Source organism: Pleurodeles waltl, chromosome 4_2 (genome assembly GCF_031143425.1).
Source record: "Pleurodeles waltl isolate 20211129_DDA chromosome 4_2, aPleWal1.hap1.20221129, whole genome shotgun sequence".
Taxonomy (NCBI): domain Eukaryota; kingdom Metazoa; phylum Chordata; class Amphibia; order Caudata; family Salamandridae; genus Pleurodeles; species Pleurodeles waltl.
The window spans coordinates 308,094,030-308,109,464 of NC_090443.1; positions in this window are offsets into that span (position 1 = coordinate 308,094,030).

A 15,435-nucleotide genomic window follows, 5' to 3' on the forward strand; every position below is an offset into this window, starting at 1 on the left:
CACCACATACCTGCCCGAAATCTCACTACCTATGGGCACTCTGGCTCTGGGGTCTGTGTATAACAAACATACCCAAGTAATGAAGCCATGGCCCAGCCCCATTTGCTCCATTACACTATATAAATAATTCCACTCAAGGCTGTCAAAGGCCTTTTCAATGTCCAGCGTTAATACTGTGGACCGTTCCCTGTCTGACATGACAGCTTCTATCAAGGTGAGAAGGCACCTGATATTTTGTGTGTGTTCCTTTTTGGAATAAACCCCGCCTGATCTGGGTGGATTATTAGAGACATAAGGGGTAACAGTTTGGTAGCCAGGATACGTCTAAGAATTTTATAGTCAGTGTTCAGCATTGATAAGGGGCGATAGGCCTTACTATCATTCAGTGGTTTACCTGGCTTAAGCAGTGGGATTATCAATGCCTCTCTACTGGTTTCTGGCAAAAAGCCTTGGTCTCTAGCACTCCTTTATAGGTCTATTAATCTAGGGGCTAACTTCTCTTGATATGTAGCATAAAATTCAATGGGTATTCGATCTATAGAGGGGCTTTTCCCTTTAGCTAGTCCTTTTATGGCCTCCTTAATTTCAGGGAGATCGTTATCTCGTCCTAGCTCTTCAATGTCCTCTCCGGTGAGGTCTGGGGTTGGTACAGACTCGAGAAAGGACCATAAATTGGCCTCAGTGCAATGTGTGACGCTAGAGTTGGCATAGTGATCGTAGATATGCTGGTTGATCGCCTCTTGGCGATATAGCCGATGTCCGGTGCTAGTTTTTATCTCTTTTATTGGTGTGCCTCTCCTGGCTGGATACACCAACCACGGCAAGAGAGTCCCAGATTTACCTCTTGAACTCTTTCCCGTGCTTCCAGAGTGGTATTCTGTAGCTCAGGATGACCAGGCCTACACTTTTCTACCTCCTGCAGTTCCTGTTTCACCAGTGTTATCTCCTGTAATAGCTTGCCCCAGATCCCCATAGATTCGGCTATACAATATCCCGAATCATTGTCTTAAAGGTATCCCATAGTATGTAGGGAGATGGGGTTGTGTCTGTGTTTTCCTCAAAGAACTGTTGTATGTATGTTCTGATCGTCTCTTGGTAACTCGGGTCCTCCAGGGACTAAGGCTTTAGTTGCCAAGTCGGAATGGAGGATTTAGTCCTCTTCCAGTGTAAGTGTAACAGGACAGGGTTATGGTCTGAGTGCGCCCTTGTGAGGTATTCAACGTTTTGTACTTGCCTATGGGCTTGTGGAGTGCAGAGGAATATGTCAAGCAAGACGTGTAGTTCGTGCAATGGGGGAAATAAGGAATAGTCACATTTGTACAGGGGGAGGAGGCGTTAGGAGTTCAAGAGGTCCCAGCGCGCCTGCCAGTCTGTAAAATTGCGGGCAAAATGGTGAATTCGGAGAGTCCTGGAGAGGGGGGTGGGATCTATCTGTACTGGGATCGGCAACACAAGTGTAGTTCCCACCCATCACAACAGCATGTACAAGATAGGGGGCTAGTGTACCTGAGAGGGAAGCCAAGAACGCCCCTTGTTCGGAGATGGGTACATATATGCTGATTAGAGTAATATCATGGCCTCCCAACCTACCAGTTATCGCTACAAAGCACCCCCCAGGATCTATAAGTTAACTAGCCTTTTAAAAGAGGACCCCTGCTCTGATCCATATAAGTGTGCACCAAGTATAAGCAGAATATGTGGTGTAGTATAACTGGCCCCTCCATCACTTTCGCAGAGCAACCCCCCTCCCTAGCAGTCAGTTTTGTTTCTGACAACATTGCTATATTCTCCCTCTCCGTTGCAGATATGAAAAAAATTGTAACACTTGGGTATCGTATGCATCCCTCTGATATGCCAGGAGATGATTTTATAAGTTAGTTCTCAACGTACGTGTGGGCAGTCTCAGTCGGCATTCCCCGGCCAATCACGAGAGGCGTCTCCATCCAGACCTGGTTCTTCACATCTTCTGGATGTGGGGATTTCCACAGATAGACCTGTTTGCCACTCAGGAGAACGCACACTGCTCGTTGTTTGGCATCCTCCAGTATCCGGTGCAGGAAGGGGCATTGGGGGACGAGTTTCAGATGTCTGAGTGCGACCAGGTGCTTTACGCATTTCCCCTCATACCCTTGATTCCTTGAGTTCTGAGGAAGGTTCGCCAAGATTGTGCTCAAGTCATTTTAATAGCCCGGGATTGGCCAAGAAGGGTGTGGTACACAGACCTTCTCCAACTTTCACTGTGCCTTCCACTCCATCTACCTTACAGGGTAGACCTCTTGAAGTCGCAGGGCCAGGTTCTACACCCCCACCTCAGAGCCTGCACCTACATGCCTGGAGATTGAATGGGGCAATCTGAGTTCCTTTTCTCTCCCTCCAGAAGTGGTGGATGTTATCTTATCGGCCAGGCGACACGCCACCAAGACTGTATATACCAACAGATGGGCAACATTTGTTACTTGGTATGGAGAGAGGCAAATTGATCCCTTAAAGGCCCATTTGTCTGATAGTTTGCTTTTTGCCCTTTCCTTGGCACAGAAGGGTTGTGCAGTTGCGACTGTGAAGGGCTATTTGTCAGCGCTGTCTGCCTTTCTTTGCCTTCCTGATCAGCCTTCCTTGTTTAAGTCCCCTATAGTTATTAGGTTCCTTAAAGGCTTGACTAACAAGTTTTCTCCCACTCCATTTGTCATGCCTCAGTGGGATTTGAATTTAGTTCTGACTTTTTTGATGGGTTCACCGTTTGAGCGTATGCATTCTTGCCTGTTGAGGCTTTTAGTTTTAAAAACTGTTTTCCTAAAGGCTATCACGTCAGCTAGACGTGTGAGTAAGCTTCGGGCTCCTAGTGTGAAACTTCCTTTTACAACCTTTCATGCTGACAAGGTGGTGCTGAGAAGCAGGGCGGCTTTCCTTCCTAAAGTGGTCACACCCTTTCATATGGGTCAGTCTATAACACTCTCGTCCTTTTACCCTCCTCCCCATCCATCGAAGGAGGAAGAAAGACATCATTGCTTGGATCCAAGAAGGGCTCTGAGTTTCTACATTGAGAGGACAAGAGACTTTAGAGTTGATGATCAACTTTGGTTGGATAGGTGGGCAGGATGAAGGTCAGAGCCGTCCAAAAGAGAACTCTTTCCAGGTGTGTCATTCTTTGAATAAAGATTTGTTATTTGCTAGCAAAGACGGTTCCTCCTTGAGGGATTAGGGCCCATTCCACCAGGGCTAAGTCTGTCACTTCGGCCTTGGCTAGAGGTGTCTCAGTTGTTGAAATTTGTAAGGCCGCAACTTGGGCTTCCCTCCACACTTTCGCAAAGCATTATTGCTTGGATTTGGAAGTGAGGAGGGACAGCAAACTAGCACGTTCTGTTTTGCAGGATTTCTTGATTTGACTACTCAGGCATCCACCTCTGAGTGCGGGACTGCTTTGGGATTCTATTCATAAGGTGAGGAATCCACATGTAGTTGTATCCATCAGAAGAACAAGTTACTTACGTTCGGTAATGCTTTTTCTGCTGGATACAGTAGCGACCTGTGGATTCCTCACAGTCCCACCCGCCTCCCTGTTGCCTGTCTGGTCATACCAAGACTTCTTTTATTATAAATGTATATATGTTTTTGATGTTTCTATATAAACAAATATTGTGGTTTATATTTGTATTGGCATACATTGTTCTTGTGAGATCGGTATTCACCTGTTGGCCTCGAAGGCACATAAAAATGGTGAAATTGACGTCAGCACCCAAGCGAGGACTACTTATTGCAACAATAACGTCAGATTAAGTCAATTGTCCTCGTCGACATGGGGAGCTAGGAAGAAGATTTCTGTGGAATGCTGGTGCATTAGGAGAATTCATAAGGTGAGGAATCCACAGGTAGCTACTATATCCACCAGAAAAAGCAATACCGAACATAAGTAACTTTTTTATCTCTTTTTACAGTCATTACCCGCTTCGTTTCGCAGTATTCCCATATCCGCTGCAAGGGTGTTGATCTTGGTTTCCAGTGCCTTGCGGGTGCCCGTTATCGCTTGCAGTATGTCTCTAAGTGTCTGGCCCATCTGGGAGCTTAGTTTGGGCGTTGGCATCTCAGCCTCTGGCACGGGAGTGCCGCATGCATTCAGGAGTGGCGCATGGTTTGCAATCTGTTTTCTTTTCTTGGTAGCATTCCCCATGTCGGTTAGGCTTGGAGGGTATCCAAGCATGTAATGTTCCAGGCTGGTGCAATCTGATTGAATGTTCAGGGTGTATCAACCCCCAAGCTTGTGTGCCCCCAAGTTAATTGCTCAGTGGGGCCCCCTCCCTATGACCAGCATCTGCCCGTCCCCCGTCACTAGGCTCCACTAGGTCAGGAGAGACTCCCAGCAGTCCTCTTTGTCATCCAGCTCTGGCCCGGCAATGCATGTGTTATGTGGCTCCCCAGAGCAAAAATACACCTCCAGTCTATTCTCTGGCTGTCTCTATCCCCAATGTCAAAGCGTGATTTAGATGTGTGCGCTAGGTCCAGGGGCCCGGGAAAATCAGTTGAGCCAGCATGTCCCCCACCACTGTGGCAGGGTATGGTAATTCAGCAACAGAGAGGTATCAGCTCGACGGTCTCCCTCCTCTGTTAGGACAGGCCAACGTTATCCAGTAATGTTATGTATTGTATGGCTCGAGGGGCGCAATGCTCTACTTTGGGTAGCCAGAGGGTTGGTTAATCAGAATGGGGAGCCAGATGCATGCCAGATTTGTTAGGCACACAGTGGCTGCTGCATAGTCAGGTGTCAGACCCCGCGAGGCAGTTGCGATAACTCTCCGACAAATAATGGACTGTGCCGGCGGCTTCTAGCATGCAGCGCTGTTTTGCCCGTATTGGCCTGCCGGTGCTAATAAATATCCAGCGCGTCTGCCTCTGTTCAAAGTCTCCTTTCCTTGCTAGTGAGGCTGCACCCCAAGTCTCTGCCACCCTTCTGCTATCGCCTGTATCTGGTAAGTGTCTTTCAGGCCCGTTCAACTGCTATGCGCCGCAGGGCCCCCTCACCGCCTCTCCTCTTTTTGGCCACATCGCTCGCAGCTCCTTAGGCACTGCTGTAGCCTCAGGTCAAGCCACACCACTATGTTAATTGCAGTCTACACTGGCACAACGCACCGTCAGGTGTCCATGAGCACTGGGTCGCCTCTTCCTGCTAGCTCTCCTTAGTTCATGCAGAGGCAGTCCACTTGCTTCTTAGTCTTAATGGTTGATGAGTTTATGGCTTTAGACAGAATTTATCTACATTGCTCTAGAATTTCTAGGACATGTGTAGGAAAGTACCATCTTGCCTGGCATGTTACCCCCATATTTCACTGTATGTATGTTGTTTTAGCCCTTGTGTCACTGGGATCCTGCCAGGCAGGACCACAGTGCTCATAGTATGTGCCCTGTATATGTTCCCTGTGTGGTGCCTACCTGTATCACTGAGGCTCTGCTAAACAGAACCTCAGTGTTTATGCTCTCTCTGCTTTCTAAATGTGTCACTGCAGGCTAGTGACTAAATTTACCAATTCTCATTGGCACACTGGTACACCCATATAATTCCCTTGTATATGGTACTGAGGTACTCATGGTATTGGGGTTCCAGGAGATCCCTATGGGCTGCAGCATTTTTTTTGCCACCCATAGGGAGCTCAGACAATTCTTACAAAGGCCTGCTACTGTCCACGTTATTAACATCCACGTTATTTCACAGCCATGCGTCCGGGGGGGGCAGGAGCCCAGGAAACCCCGGATGAAGGTGCAAGGAAGCTGCCGCCAGATGGAAGAAGCTTGGAATTCTGCAAGATACGAAGAGGACTAGGAACTTCTCCTTTGGATGGAAGATGTCCCACATTGCGATGAAGCTTGCAGAGGTGTTCCCACGCAGAAAGACAGCAAACAAGCCTTGCTAGTTGCAAGGGTTGCGGTAGAGGTTTTTGGGTGCTGCTGTGGCCCAGGAGGGACCAGGATGTCGCCACTTGGAGGAGGAGACAGAGGGGGCGCCCAGCAAGTCAGGGAGCCCTCACAGAAGCAGGCAGCACCCGCAAAAGTACCCAAACAGGCACTTTGAAGGAAAGTGAACCGGAGTCCACGCGAAGTCACAAAAGGTAGTCCCACGACGTTGGAGGAAAACTCAGAATGTTGTGCACTGCAGGAAGGAGTGCCGGGGACCCAGGCTTGGCTGTGCACGAAGGAAATCCTGAAAGAGTGCACAGGAGCCGGAGCAGCTGCAAACCACGTGGTACACAGCAATGCAGTCTAGCGTGGGGAGGCAAGGACTTAGCTCCACCAAACTTGGACTGAAGAGTCACTGGACTGTGGGAGTCACTTGGACAGAGTTGCTGTGTTCCAGGGACCACGCTCGTCAGGATGAGAGGGGACCCAGAGGACCAGTGTTGCAGCCTTTTGGTGCCTGTGTTAGCAGGGGGAAGATTCCGTCAACCCACGGGAGATTTCTTCGGAGCTTCTGGTGCAGGATGAAGGCAGGCTACCCCCAGAGCATGCACCACCTGGAAACAGTCGAGAAAGCCGGCAGGATTAGGCGCTACAATGTTGCTGGTAGTCGTCTTGCTACTTTGTTGCAGTTTTGCAGGCGTCCTGGAGCAGTCAGCGGTCGATCCTTGGTAGAAGTCAAAGAGGGAGATGCAGAGGAGCTCTGGTGAGCTCTTGCATTCGTTATCTGAAGAATTCCTCAAAGCAGAGACACTAAATAGCCAGAAAAGGAGGTTTGGCTACCAAGAAAGGAGGATTGGCTACCAAGAAAGGTAAGAGGCTATCAGAAGGAGCCTCTGACGTCACCTGCTGGCACTGGCCACTCAGAGCAGTCCAGTGTGCCCCCAACACCTCTGTTTCCAAGATGGCATAGGTCTTGGGCACACTAGAGGAGCTCTGGGCACCTCCCCTGGCAGGTACTGGTCAGGGGAGTGGTCACTCCCCTTTCCTTTGTCCAGTTTCACGCCAGAGCAGGGCTGGGGGATCCCTGAACCGGTGTAGATTGGTTTATGCAGAGATGGGCACCATCTGTGCCCATCAAAGCATTTCCAGAGGCTGGGGGAGGCTACTCCTCCCCAGCCCTTCACACCTATTTCCAAAGGGAGAGGGTGTAACACCCTCTCTCAGAGGAAATCCTTTGTTCTGCCTTCCTGGGCCAGGGCTGGCTGGACCACAGGAGGGCAGAAACCTGTCTGAGGGGTTGGCAGCAGCTGCAGTGGAGACCCCGGAAAGGCAGTTTGGCAGTACCCGGGTTCTGTGCTAGAGACCCGGGGGATCATGGAATTGTCCCCCCAATGCCAGAATGGTATTGGGGTGACAATTCCATGATCTTAGACATGTTACATGGCCATGTTCGGAGTTACCATTGTGACGCTATACATAGGTAGTCACCTATGTATAGTGCACGCGTGTAATGGTGTCCCCGTACTCACAAAGTCCGGGGAATTTGCCCTGAACGATGTGGAGGCACCTTGGCTAGTGCCAGGGTGCCCACACACTAAGTAACTTTGCACCCAACCTTCACCAGGTCATGGTTAGACATATAGGTGACTTATAAGTTACCTAAGTGCAGTGGTAAATGGCTGTGAAATAACATGGACGTTATTTCACTCAGGCTGCACTGGCAGGCCTGTGTAAGAATTGTCAGAGCTCCCTATGGGTGGCAAAAGAAATGCTGCGGCCCATAGGGATCCCCTGGAACCCCAATACCCTGGGTACCTCAGTACCATATACTAGGGAATTATATGGTGTACCAGTATGCTAATGTGAATTGGTAAATTTAGTCACTAGCCTGTTAGTGACAAATTTGGAAAGCAGAGAGAGCATAACCACTGAGGTTCTGGTTAGCAGAGCCTCAGTGAGACAGTTAGGCATCACACAGGGAACACATACAGGGCACATACTTATGAGCACTGGGGCCCTGCCTGGCAGGGTCCCAGTGACACATAGACTAAAACAACATATATACAGTGAAATAAGGGGTAACATGCCAGGCAAGATGGTACTTTCCTACAGAACCCCTTTCTGCACCAAAACTATCCTTAGCAGAGCATAGACACCCCTGCACTCTAACACAAGGATGCATATGTTGACAGAAGACTGTAAAAAGTGTGTCAGTTAAATGAGAGATCATACCTGGTCCCTATTTTGCAGACATAGCACAACTCTACTTTCTCAAGTCGATGCAATGCACCACATCAACTTTGTTTGCTGTGCTGTATTGTGCCAATTGTTAGTAAATCTGGTCATCTGTGCCAAAGTCATAGATGTGTGCTGCACTTGAGTGTCTATAATGAAGAACAGTTTTAACAGCTATCATAGCCTATGGCAATTGTCTGGAGGCATTGGCCTCATCATTAAGTGCTGTGCCCAAGGCGAATGCTGTGCATAGTCAATGCTTGGCCATGTAATGGGGCTTGGTTGTGTGGAGGAACTGACTGACCTTTCTGTGAAAAGCCGTGCAAAAGGGAAGTCTGTGCATAGTGGGGTCTTGGCCATTTAATGGGACTTGAGTGTGTGGATGTAGTGGGCTCACTATGAACATTTGTGCACACGCTAAAGGCTCTGTGTAGTAGGGGCTTGGCCACCTCATGGGTCTTGGGCGTCTGAAGGGACTGGCTTCTCGGTAAAGAGCTGTACATTGAGCAAAGACTGTGAGTAGTAGGGCCTTGGATGTCTGGATGGACAGGCCTCTCTCTAATAGCTGTGCCAAGATAAAGGCTGAGTGTAGTTGGGGCTTGACCATGTAATGGGGCTTGGGTGTTTGGAGTGAGTGGACTCTTTGTGAAGAGCTGTGCACAAGACGAAGGACGAGCTATGTAGGCGCTTTGTCACGTAGTCTTGAATGTCTGAAGGGACTGGCTTCTCTGTAAAATCGGTAAAGAGCTATGCACAAAGCAAAAAGTGTACGTAGTAGAGGCTTTGCAACCTGTGTCTCATTGATTGTGTATGAGAGGTTAGCTACCCACAAAAAATCTGGTAGAGGGGGAAAGATGTGCATAGTAGGGGCTTAGGCACCTAATGTGTCTTGTATGTCTGGAGGGAGTGGGCACTCCATAAAGACTTCTGTACAGGGCGAAGGGTGTGCATAGTAGGAGCTTTGGCATCAATGTTTTGATTATGCATGAAAGGTTGGCTACCCGCAAGGTGCTTGGTCACCTAATGGGGCTTGAGTGTCTGGAAGGAGTCGGCTCTCTGTGAACACATCTGTGCAAGAGGGTTTTTAAGATTCAAGGGTAGGATTTTGAAAGTGCAATTATTTATAAGATGCTATGGGGCTTCTGTGGGCTTCTTAGAGTCTAGGGGTTTCTTGGTAATATATGCAACATGTGATAAGTTTCTTAGAGTTTAGGGGTGTGTATATTTGTATATTGGCTAAATTGGTCAGTGCTATGCTTTTCATTTTAAAGGGGTACACGCATCGACCCACCATTAAAGGGCTAATACCTTCATGCCCGCTGAAATCCACACTTACCGATTTGGAATTATTATCGTGGCTATACCATCTTAGGCAACAGGAGGGAAATAACTAATATTGGACGCTTGCTGGTTTGCGCACCAGGGTGAAGGCCATTTTACGCAACAGTTAATTGCTTGAACAATGAGCCTGTCGCTTGCCTGAACCTCCATATTATCTCCCCTCAGGACCTACAACACCCATCAAGACGTCCTGCTGAAACATATCTTTCACTCTTGTGCTGTCGCTCTGTCTTGACTTGCTCCCTTTGACGCTATACAATACCAGTGAGCCACCCTGGGCTTCTAGTGCTGCAATGCCTCTAATGTGATCCTATTGACGTTAGCAAGTGGGCCTAGTGGCGGTTTAATGTGACATCCTTCGTCACACCTTCCTTTTATATTATTGGGCCATACTGGAACCTTAGATCCTCATCTCCAACCGCAACATTTGGGGGCTGCTTATGGTGCAACGCCCTGATGATCCTGGGGGCAGCTGCAAGTGGGTCCACTAGAGCCGAAAGCGGTCTTCCTTCAATCAGCACCTTTCTTCTGCCTGCCGCAAAATGGGGTGCCTACGTTGGGAATGCCCCTCCATACACCTCTTATGCCACCAGCACCGCCGCCGGTTCTCACCTCTACAGTCCTCACTAGGCAACGCCTTACTGTTGAAGACAAACTGGACACAGCTGTGGAGGCTAGAGAGAAAATCTTCACTTCTTTAGATAACACCAGAGCCTCTCTTGAAAACAAGATCGGCCAGGTGGCATCGGACCTCATACTTCTACATGCAGATGTTCACAAATTGGCAGATAAGCTCCACACAGCGGAGCACAATATTGCAGAGCTGCAGCCCCTGACCCGGGACATGGAGTCCTTTCTGAAAACGCTCACGGAATAGGTACAAACACTGGATACTCGAATGGGAGACACTGGAGGCCGTTCCACAAGGAACAAAGTTGGAGTGATAGGCCTTCCTGCGGGGATCGAGGGTACTGGTGTGACTTACTCCCTGAGTCCACGATTTCACAATTCTTCTCCGTAGAGAAAACACACTGCATTCCCATATGGAAACCACCTCCGGTCGCCAACCCCAGACCATTGCTGTTTTGAGTGCTTCACTATTGCAGACTCTATCCTACGTGAAACTCGGAAACTCAAAGACAGTAATGTGGATAAAGCTTGTGTCATGTTCTTTCCACACTATAGTGTCACGATGCAGCACCATAGGGACTAATTTTTAGCAGTCAAGCTCCGCCTCCGTGACCGGGACATTCAGTACTCCCTTCTATTCCCTGCCTGGCTTCTGATGATTGCGAATGGATTGACCCGACTCTTCAGAAGATGCCTCGGACTGCCTCTTTTCTGGCCTTCATGCTATGCTCTCCAGCGAGTGTCATGTAGTTACATAAACCCGCTAAGGGCCATTGGGGGAGGCACCCACATAACCAAGCATGTGCCCTACAACTGGAGCTACTCCAGACTTGAACAGGTGATACTTGATAGGCATCGCGCCCTGCAGACAGCTGCTGCTATCCTGATGTCTCCTCACAACTTGGATCCATACAAGGACTTGGCCAACTCTAGCAGCGATGATGGCTCTGATGCCACATGGTCTGCTGATACTGTGACCCTTCCTGTGGTCACCTCACAAACTTCTGACGGCATTATTGGATCTGCAATACCTATTGCCTACTGTCATAGTACACCGTAACATCTAAACTTCATACCATTTTGTAATAATTCTTTCTCTGTATTATAAGATATGTCATATGTGTGTTACTGCCAGTTGATTACATGTCGTGCTTAATACGCCTCCTAAAGAATCCGTCTTTCTTTCCTAGCACACTGGCCGTCTCCCATACCTGGCGCACATATGCAACTGCAAAGCATTGTGTAGGCTACGCCTAAGATATTACACATCTCCTCACCTAGGCTCCCAATGGTCGTTCATGTTCTTCACTGTTTATTTGTTTGGGCAGACCCATGTTTGTCATCAGCTCTGACAGCATTCCTGGTTATCCCTTTTTGATGGTTTTTGTTTTGTTCTTACACTTCATGTTGCCTGCCCTCCTTACATCATCGACATTAGAAACATACTTGCACTTTTTCCCTGTCCCACACATGGTCATTGCCCACTCTCATCTTTTCCACTGGTATCATGACGCACACTAATATTATAACTTGGAACATATGGGATATGCACACTCCCTCCCATTGCTATGCTGTGTACGGCTATCTCAAACGCAGATCAACTCATATTGCATTACTACGGAGACACATATCACACTCGCAAAGGCGACCAAATTACACTGCCACTAGCGTGGACAGGTTTTCACCACTAACTACTCCTACGCGAGAGGAGTGCTCATTTGGGTTCGACCTGGAGTGTCTTTCGTAGCAGAGGAGACAGTGGTGGACCCAGAGGGCTGATACATATTCCTAAGGGCAGCTTAGATGGCCATCACATTCTTATAGGCAATATATATGCTCCTCATTCGGACCAGGCTAAGATTTTTACACAGCCTATTTAAAACTCTATCCCAGTCAAATTGTCTTCTCTGGCTTTTAGGAGGTGATTCAATCTGTGGAGAGAACAACCAGGGAAAATCAATGTAGAGTAACTAGTGCATCTCACTCCTGATCAATGTTCTAAACTAAATGAACTGAATGAAAATACATGTATATCTTACCTGAATTCATATACTATCACCAAGTATGCTAATATTAAATGAATAAGGAGATTGCCTCGGAATGTTTGTACAATAAATTTATGTATTCTTATTTACTATTTAAGTGCTCTAAGAGTCTCATATAGTTCCCAGAATATTCTATATGATATCTTATATGAATTCATGTAAGATATATATGTATTTTCATTTAGTTAATTTGGAGAGACGCACTAGTTAATCTACGGTGATTTCAACTGTGTCTTGTGCACAATGCTAGACCGTTTCTTCCCACCAGTGCCCTGCTCAACTGCCACCACTAACGCCCAAAGGCTGCGCGACTGGCTAAAACATTGGAACTTGAGTGACATTTGGCGGCAGCGCAATGCAAACCTTAGGATATATTTCTTCTTTTCATCACCCCACTGTCTTCACTTAAGGATTGATCGGTTGATCAGTACATTCGACTTCTTGTCATCGATTACCCGCATTGATTATTTAGGTTGCACCCATTCCAATTATAATCCTCAATACCTACAGATTGCATAGGATACTGGGTCGTCCCTATTCCCATGTGGCTTCTGCAGGCAGCGGCACTAGAGGACCCATCCTTTCGCTTGGCTCTTGATACAGCCATAAGTGATGTTTTTGAGTTTAACACTGACAAGACCTCCACCAGGCTAGTGGAGTTGGATGCTTTCAAAGTTGTCATGCAAGGCCACTGCCTAGGGGTCAACAGGTGCATGCATAAACAGCTTGACAAGGCTATTACACACATTGAGATCCAACTTTTAAAGCACGAAACCCAAACAACACATGACCCATCACATACCCATCACTTGTCAGAGATGCTGTGTGAACACATTTCCATATTGGAGCAGCTACGATGCCTTAACTATGGAATTCACTACGATAAGACCCACGGCTTGGGACACCACTCCAGATCTCTCTTAACATGATTAATTTGCCTGGGCCAAACTCGTCACCCCATAGTGACATTGCATTCTGCCAATGACCCATTATTATACACTTATACACAATATATTATGCATTCAGTTTGCCATTCATTAATAACTGACACACCACTACACTACTTTGTATTGAAACCCCACGCATGCGACCCACAACAACATCGCCTCCTTTTTTTCCAGGCTTCCTTGACCTCGCCTAACTCCTGATCAATGTCCTAAACTAGATGATCCTGTAGCCCTGATGGAGAAGCAAGAGACCATTAAGGCCCTAGCCACCAAAAAGGCACCAGGCCATGACGGATTACCTGTGGAATTTTATAAAACCTGTGCTTCCCTCTGAGCTCCCTGGCTACAGGTATTATATCAGGTGGCCCTATGGTCCGCCTAACTACCTGCCTTCCTTCACAATACCCTACTTGTTGCTCTTCGTAAGCCAGGCATGGATCCCACAGAATTAGGCTCATACAGACTCCTGTCATTGTTGAACACCAAATACAAAATATTGGCTTAGATCCTTGCCGACCGAATTGCACCCATGTCCCCCTCTCTGGTCCATCCGGACCAAAATGGATCTGTCCCTGCCTGTAATACTTTTCTAAACCTCAGGCGCTTTTTCCAGGTTATGACATACGCGCCACACCAATAGCCAAATGTGGAATTGCAGGAGGCTGGCCTGGTTTGTAGTGGGTACTTTGGGTACTTACACCTTACACCAATTAGCCCTTATTAGTGAAATATAGTAGTGTTCTAGCAGCTTAGGCTGAGAAAGATAGATATAGCAGAGCAGCTTAGGCTGAACTAGGAGACATGCAAAGCTCCTGCAATACCACTTATAGTTACAGAGTACTTATGCACAAGTAAAGACAATACTCAGTGTTACCAAAAATAAAGGTATTTTATTTGGGTGACACAAGGCCAAAAATATCTTAGAGGCAATACTCCTTCTGGAGGTAAGTATTATGCACAATATATACACTAGACCCCAAAATAAGGTAGGTAATTAGACATAGGATAGTGCAAACAATAGGAGATGCTATAGAATGCAATGGGAGAAAATAGGTCTTGGGGCAACACAAACCATATACTAAGAAGGTGGAATGCGAATCACAAATTCCCCCTTAGACAAGTGTAGTGTGTAGAGAATTGCTGGGAGAGTAAGAATACAGCAAAGGTAAGTAAATTACCCCACCCCAGAGCCCAGGAAAGTAGGAGTAAAGTACTGCAGGTTTCCTTATGACACACTACAATTCGTGATTAGAGTTATTGCTAAAAAGAAGCAAGACTGCACACAACAGCTGCTGGATTCCTGGACATTATGACCTGCAAAAGAAGGAGACCAAATCCAGAAGTCGAAAGAAGTTCCAAGAAAGACAGGAGCCCCCGCCAACCCAGAAGAGGGTGCAAAAGGAGAGTCCCTGGTTGGACGAAGACTGCAGAAATGCACCCAAGGAAGATGTCAGCGGGTTCCTGGGTGATGCAATGGATGTCCCACAAAGAAAAGTTGGACGCAGGTGAGTTTTGGTGCTGGATTCCTCTAACAAGCCTTGGTTCTGGCAAAGTCGTTTTTTGCGTCAAAGTGGTAATGTCTGGTCCCAGGAGGGATGTGGGGGCCTCAACTCTGTGTGAGGAGGAAGAAGAGGCTCTCAGCACTTTAGAGAGCCCTTAGAAGATCAGACAGCACCCTCTGGAGCCTCAGAACACGGGGACAAATGAGGTGCAAAATGCAGTTGGTGCAGCTCTACAAAGGACGGTCCCACGCTGCCGGAGGTCAACTCAGCGAGTTGAGCGTTGCAGGATAGAGAGCTGGCGACCTGGGCCAGGCTGTGCATGAAGGAATCTTGCAAATAGTGCACAGATGCCTCAGGAGGTGAAGAAGACGCGCTGTCGTTCTCGGGGAAGGCAAAGTCTTACCTCCTTGGGACAGCAGGACCTCAGGACAGTCTGTGTCGAAGGGGTCCACCCTCTGTGTTCCAAGGAGCACGCTCTTCGCCAGGAGAGGAGTCCAAGAGAACCGGTCATCAACTTAGAAGGTGCCTGCTTGAGCAGGGGAGTGACTCTGTCACTCCACGGGAGATTTCTTCGGTCCTTCTGGTGCAGAGTGAAGACAGAGAGTCCCGAGAGCATGCACGCCGTGCAAACTGTTGCAGTTGCTGGCTGGAGCTGAAGTTGCAGAGTAAAAGTAGCCCTTCTGGATACTTTGTTGCTGTTACAGCAGTTCCTGGAGCAGTCTGCGGTTAATCCAAGGTCAGAGGATAAAGTGGTAGTTACAGAGGATTCCTGCTGGAAACTTGCAAGTAGAATCTGAAGAGAACCCACAGGAGAGACCCTAAATAGCACTGAGAGGGGGATTGGCTACTTTA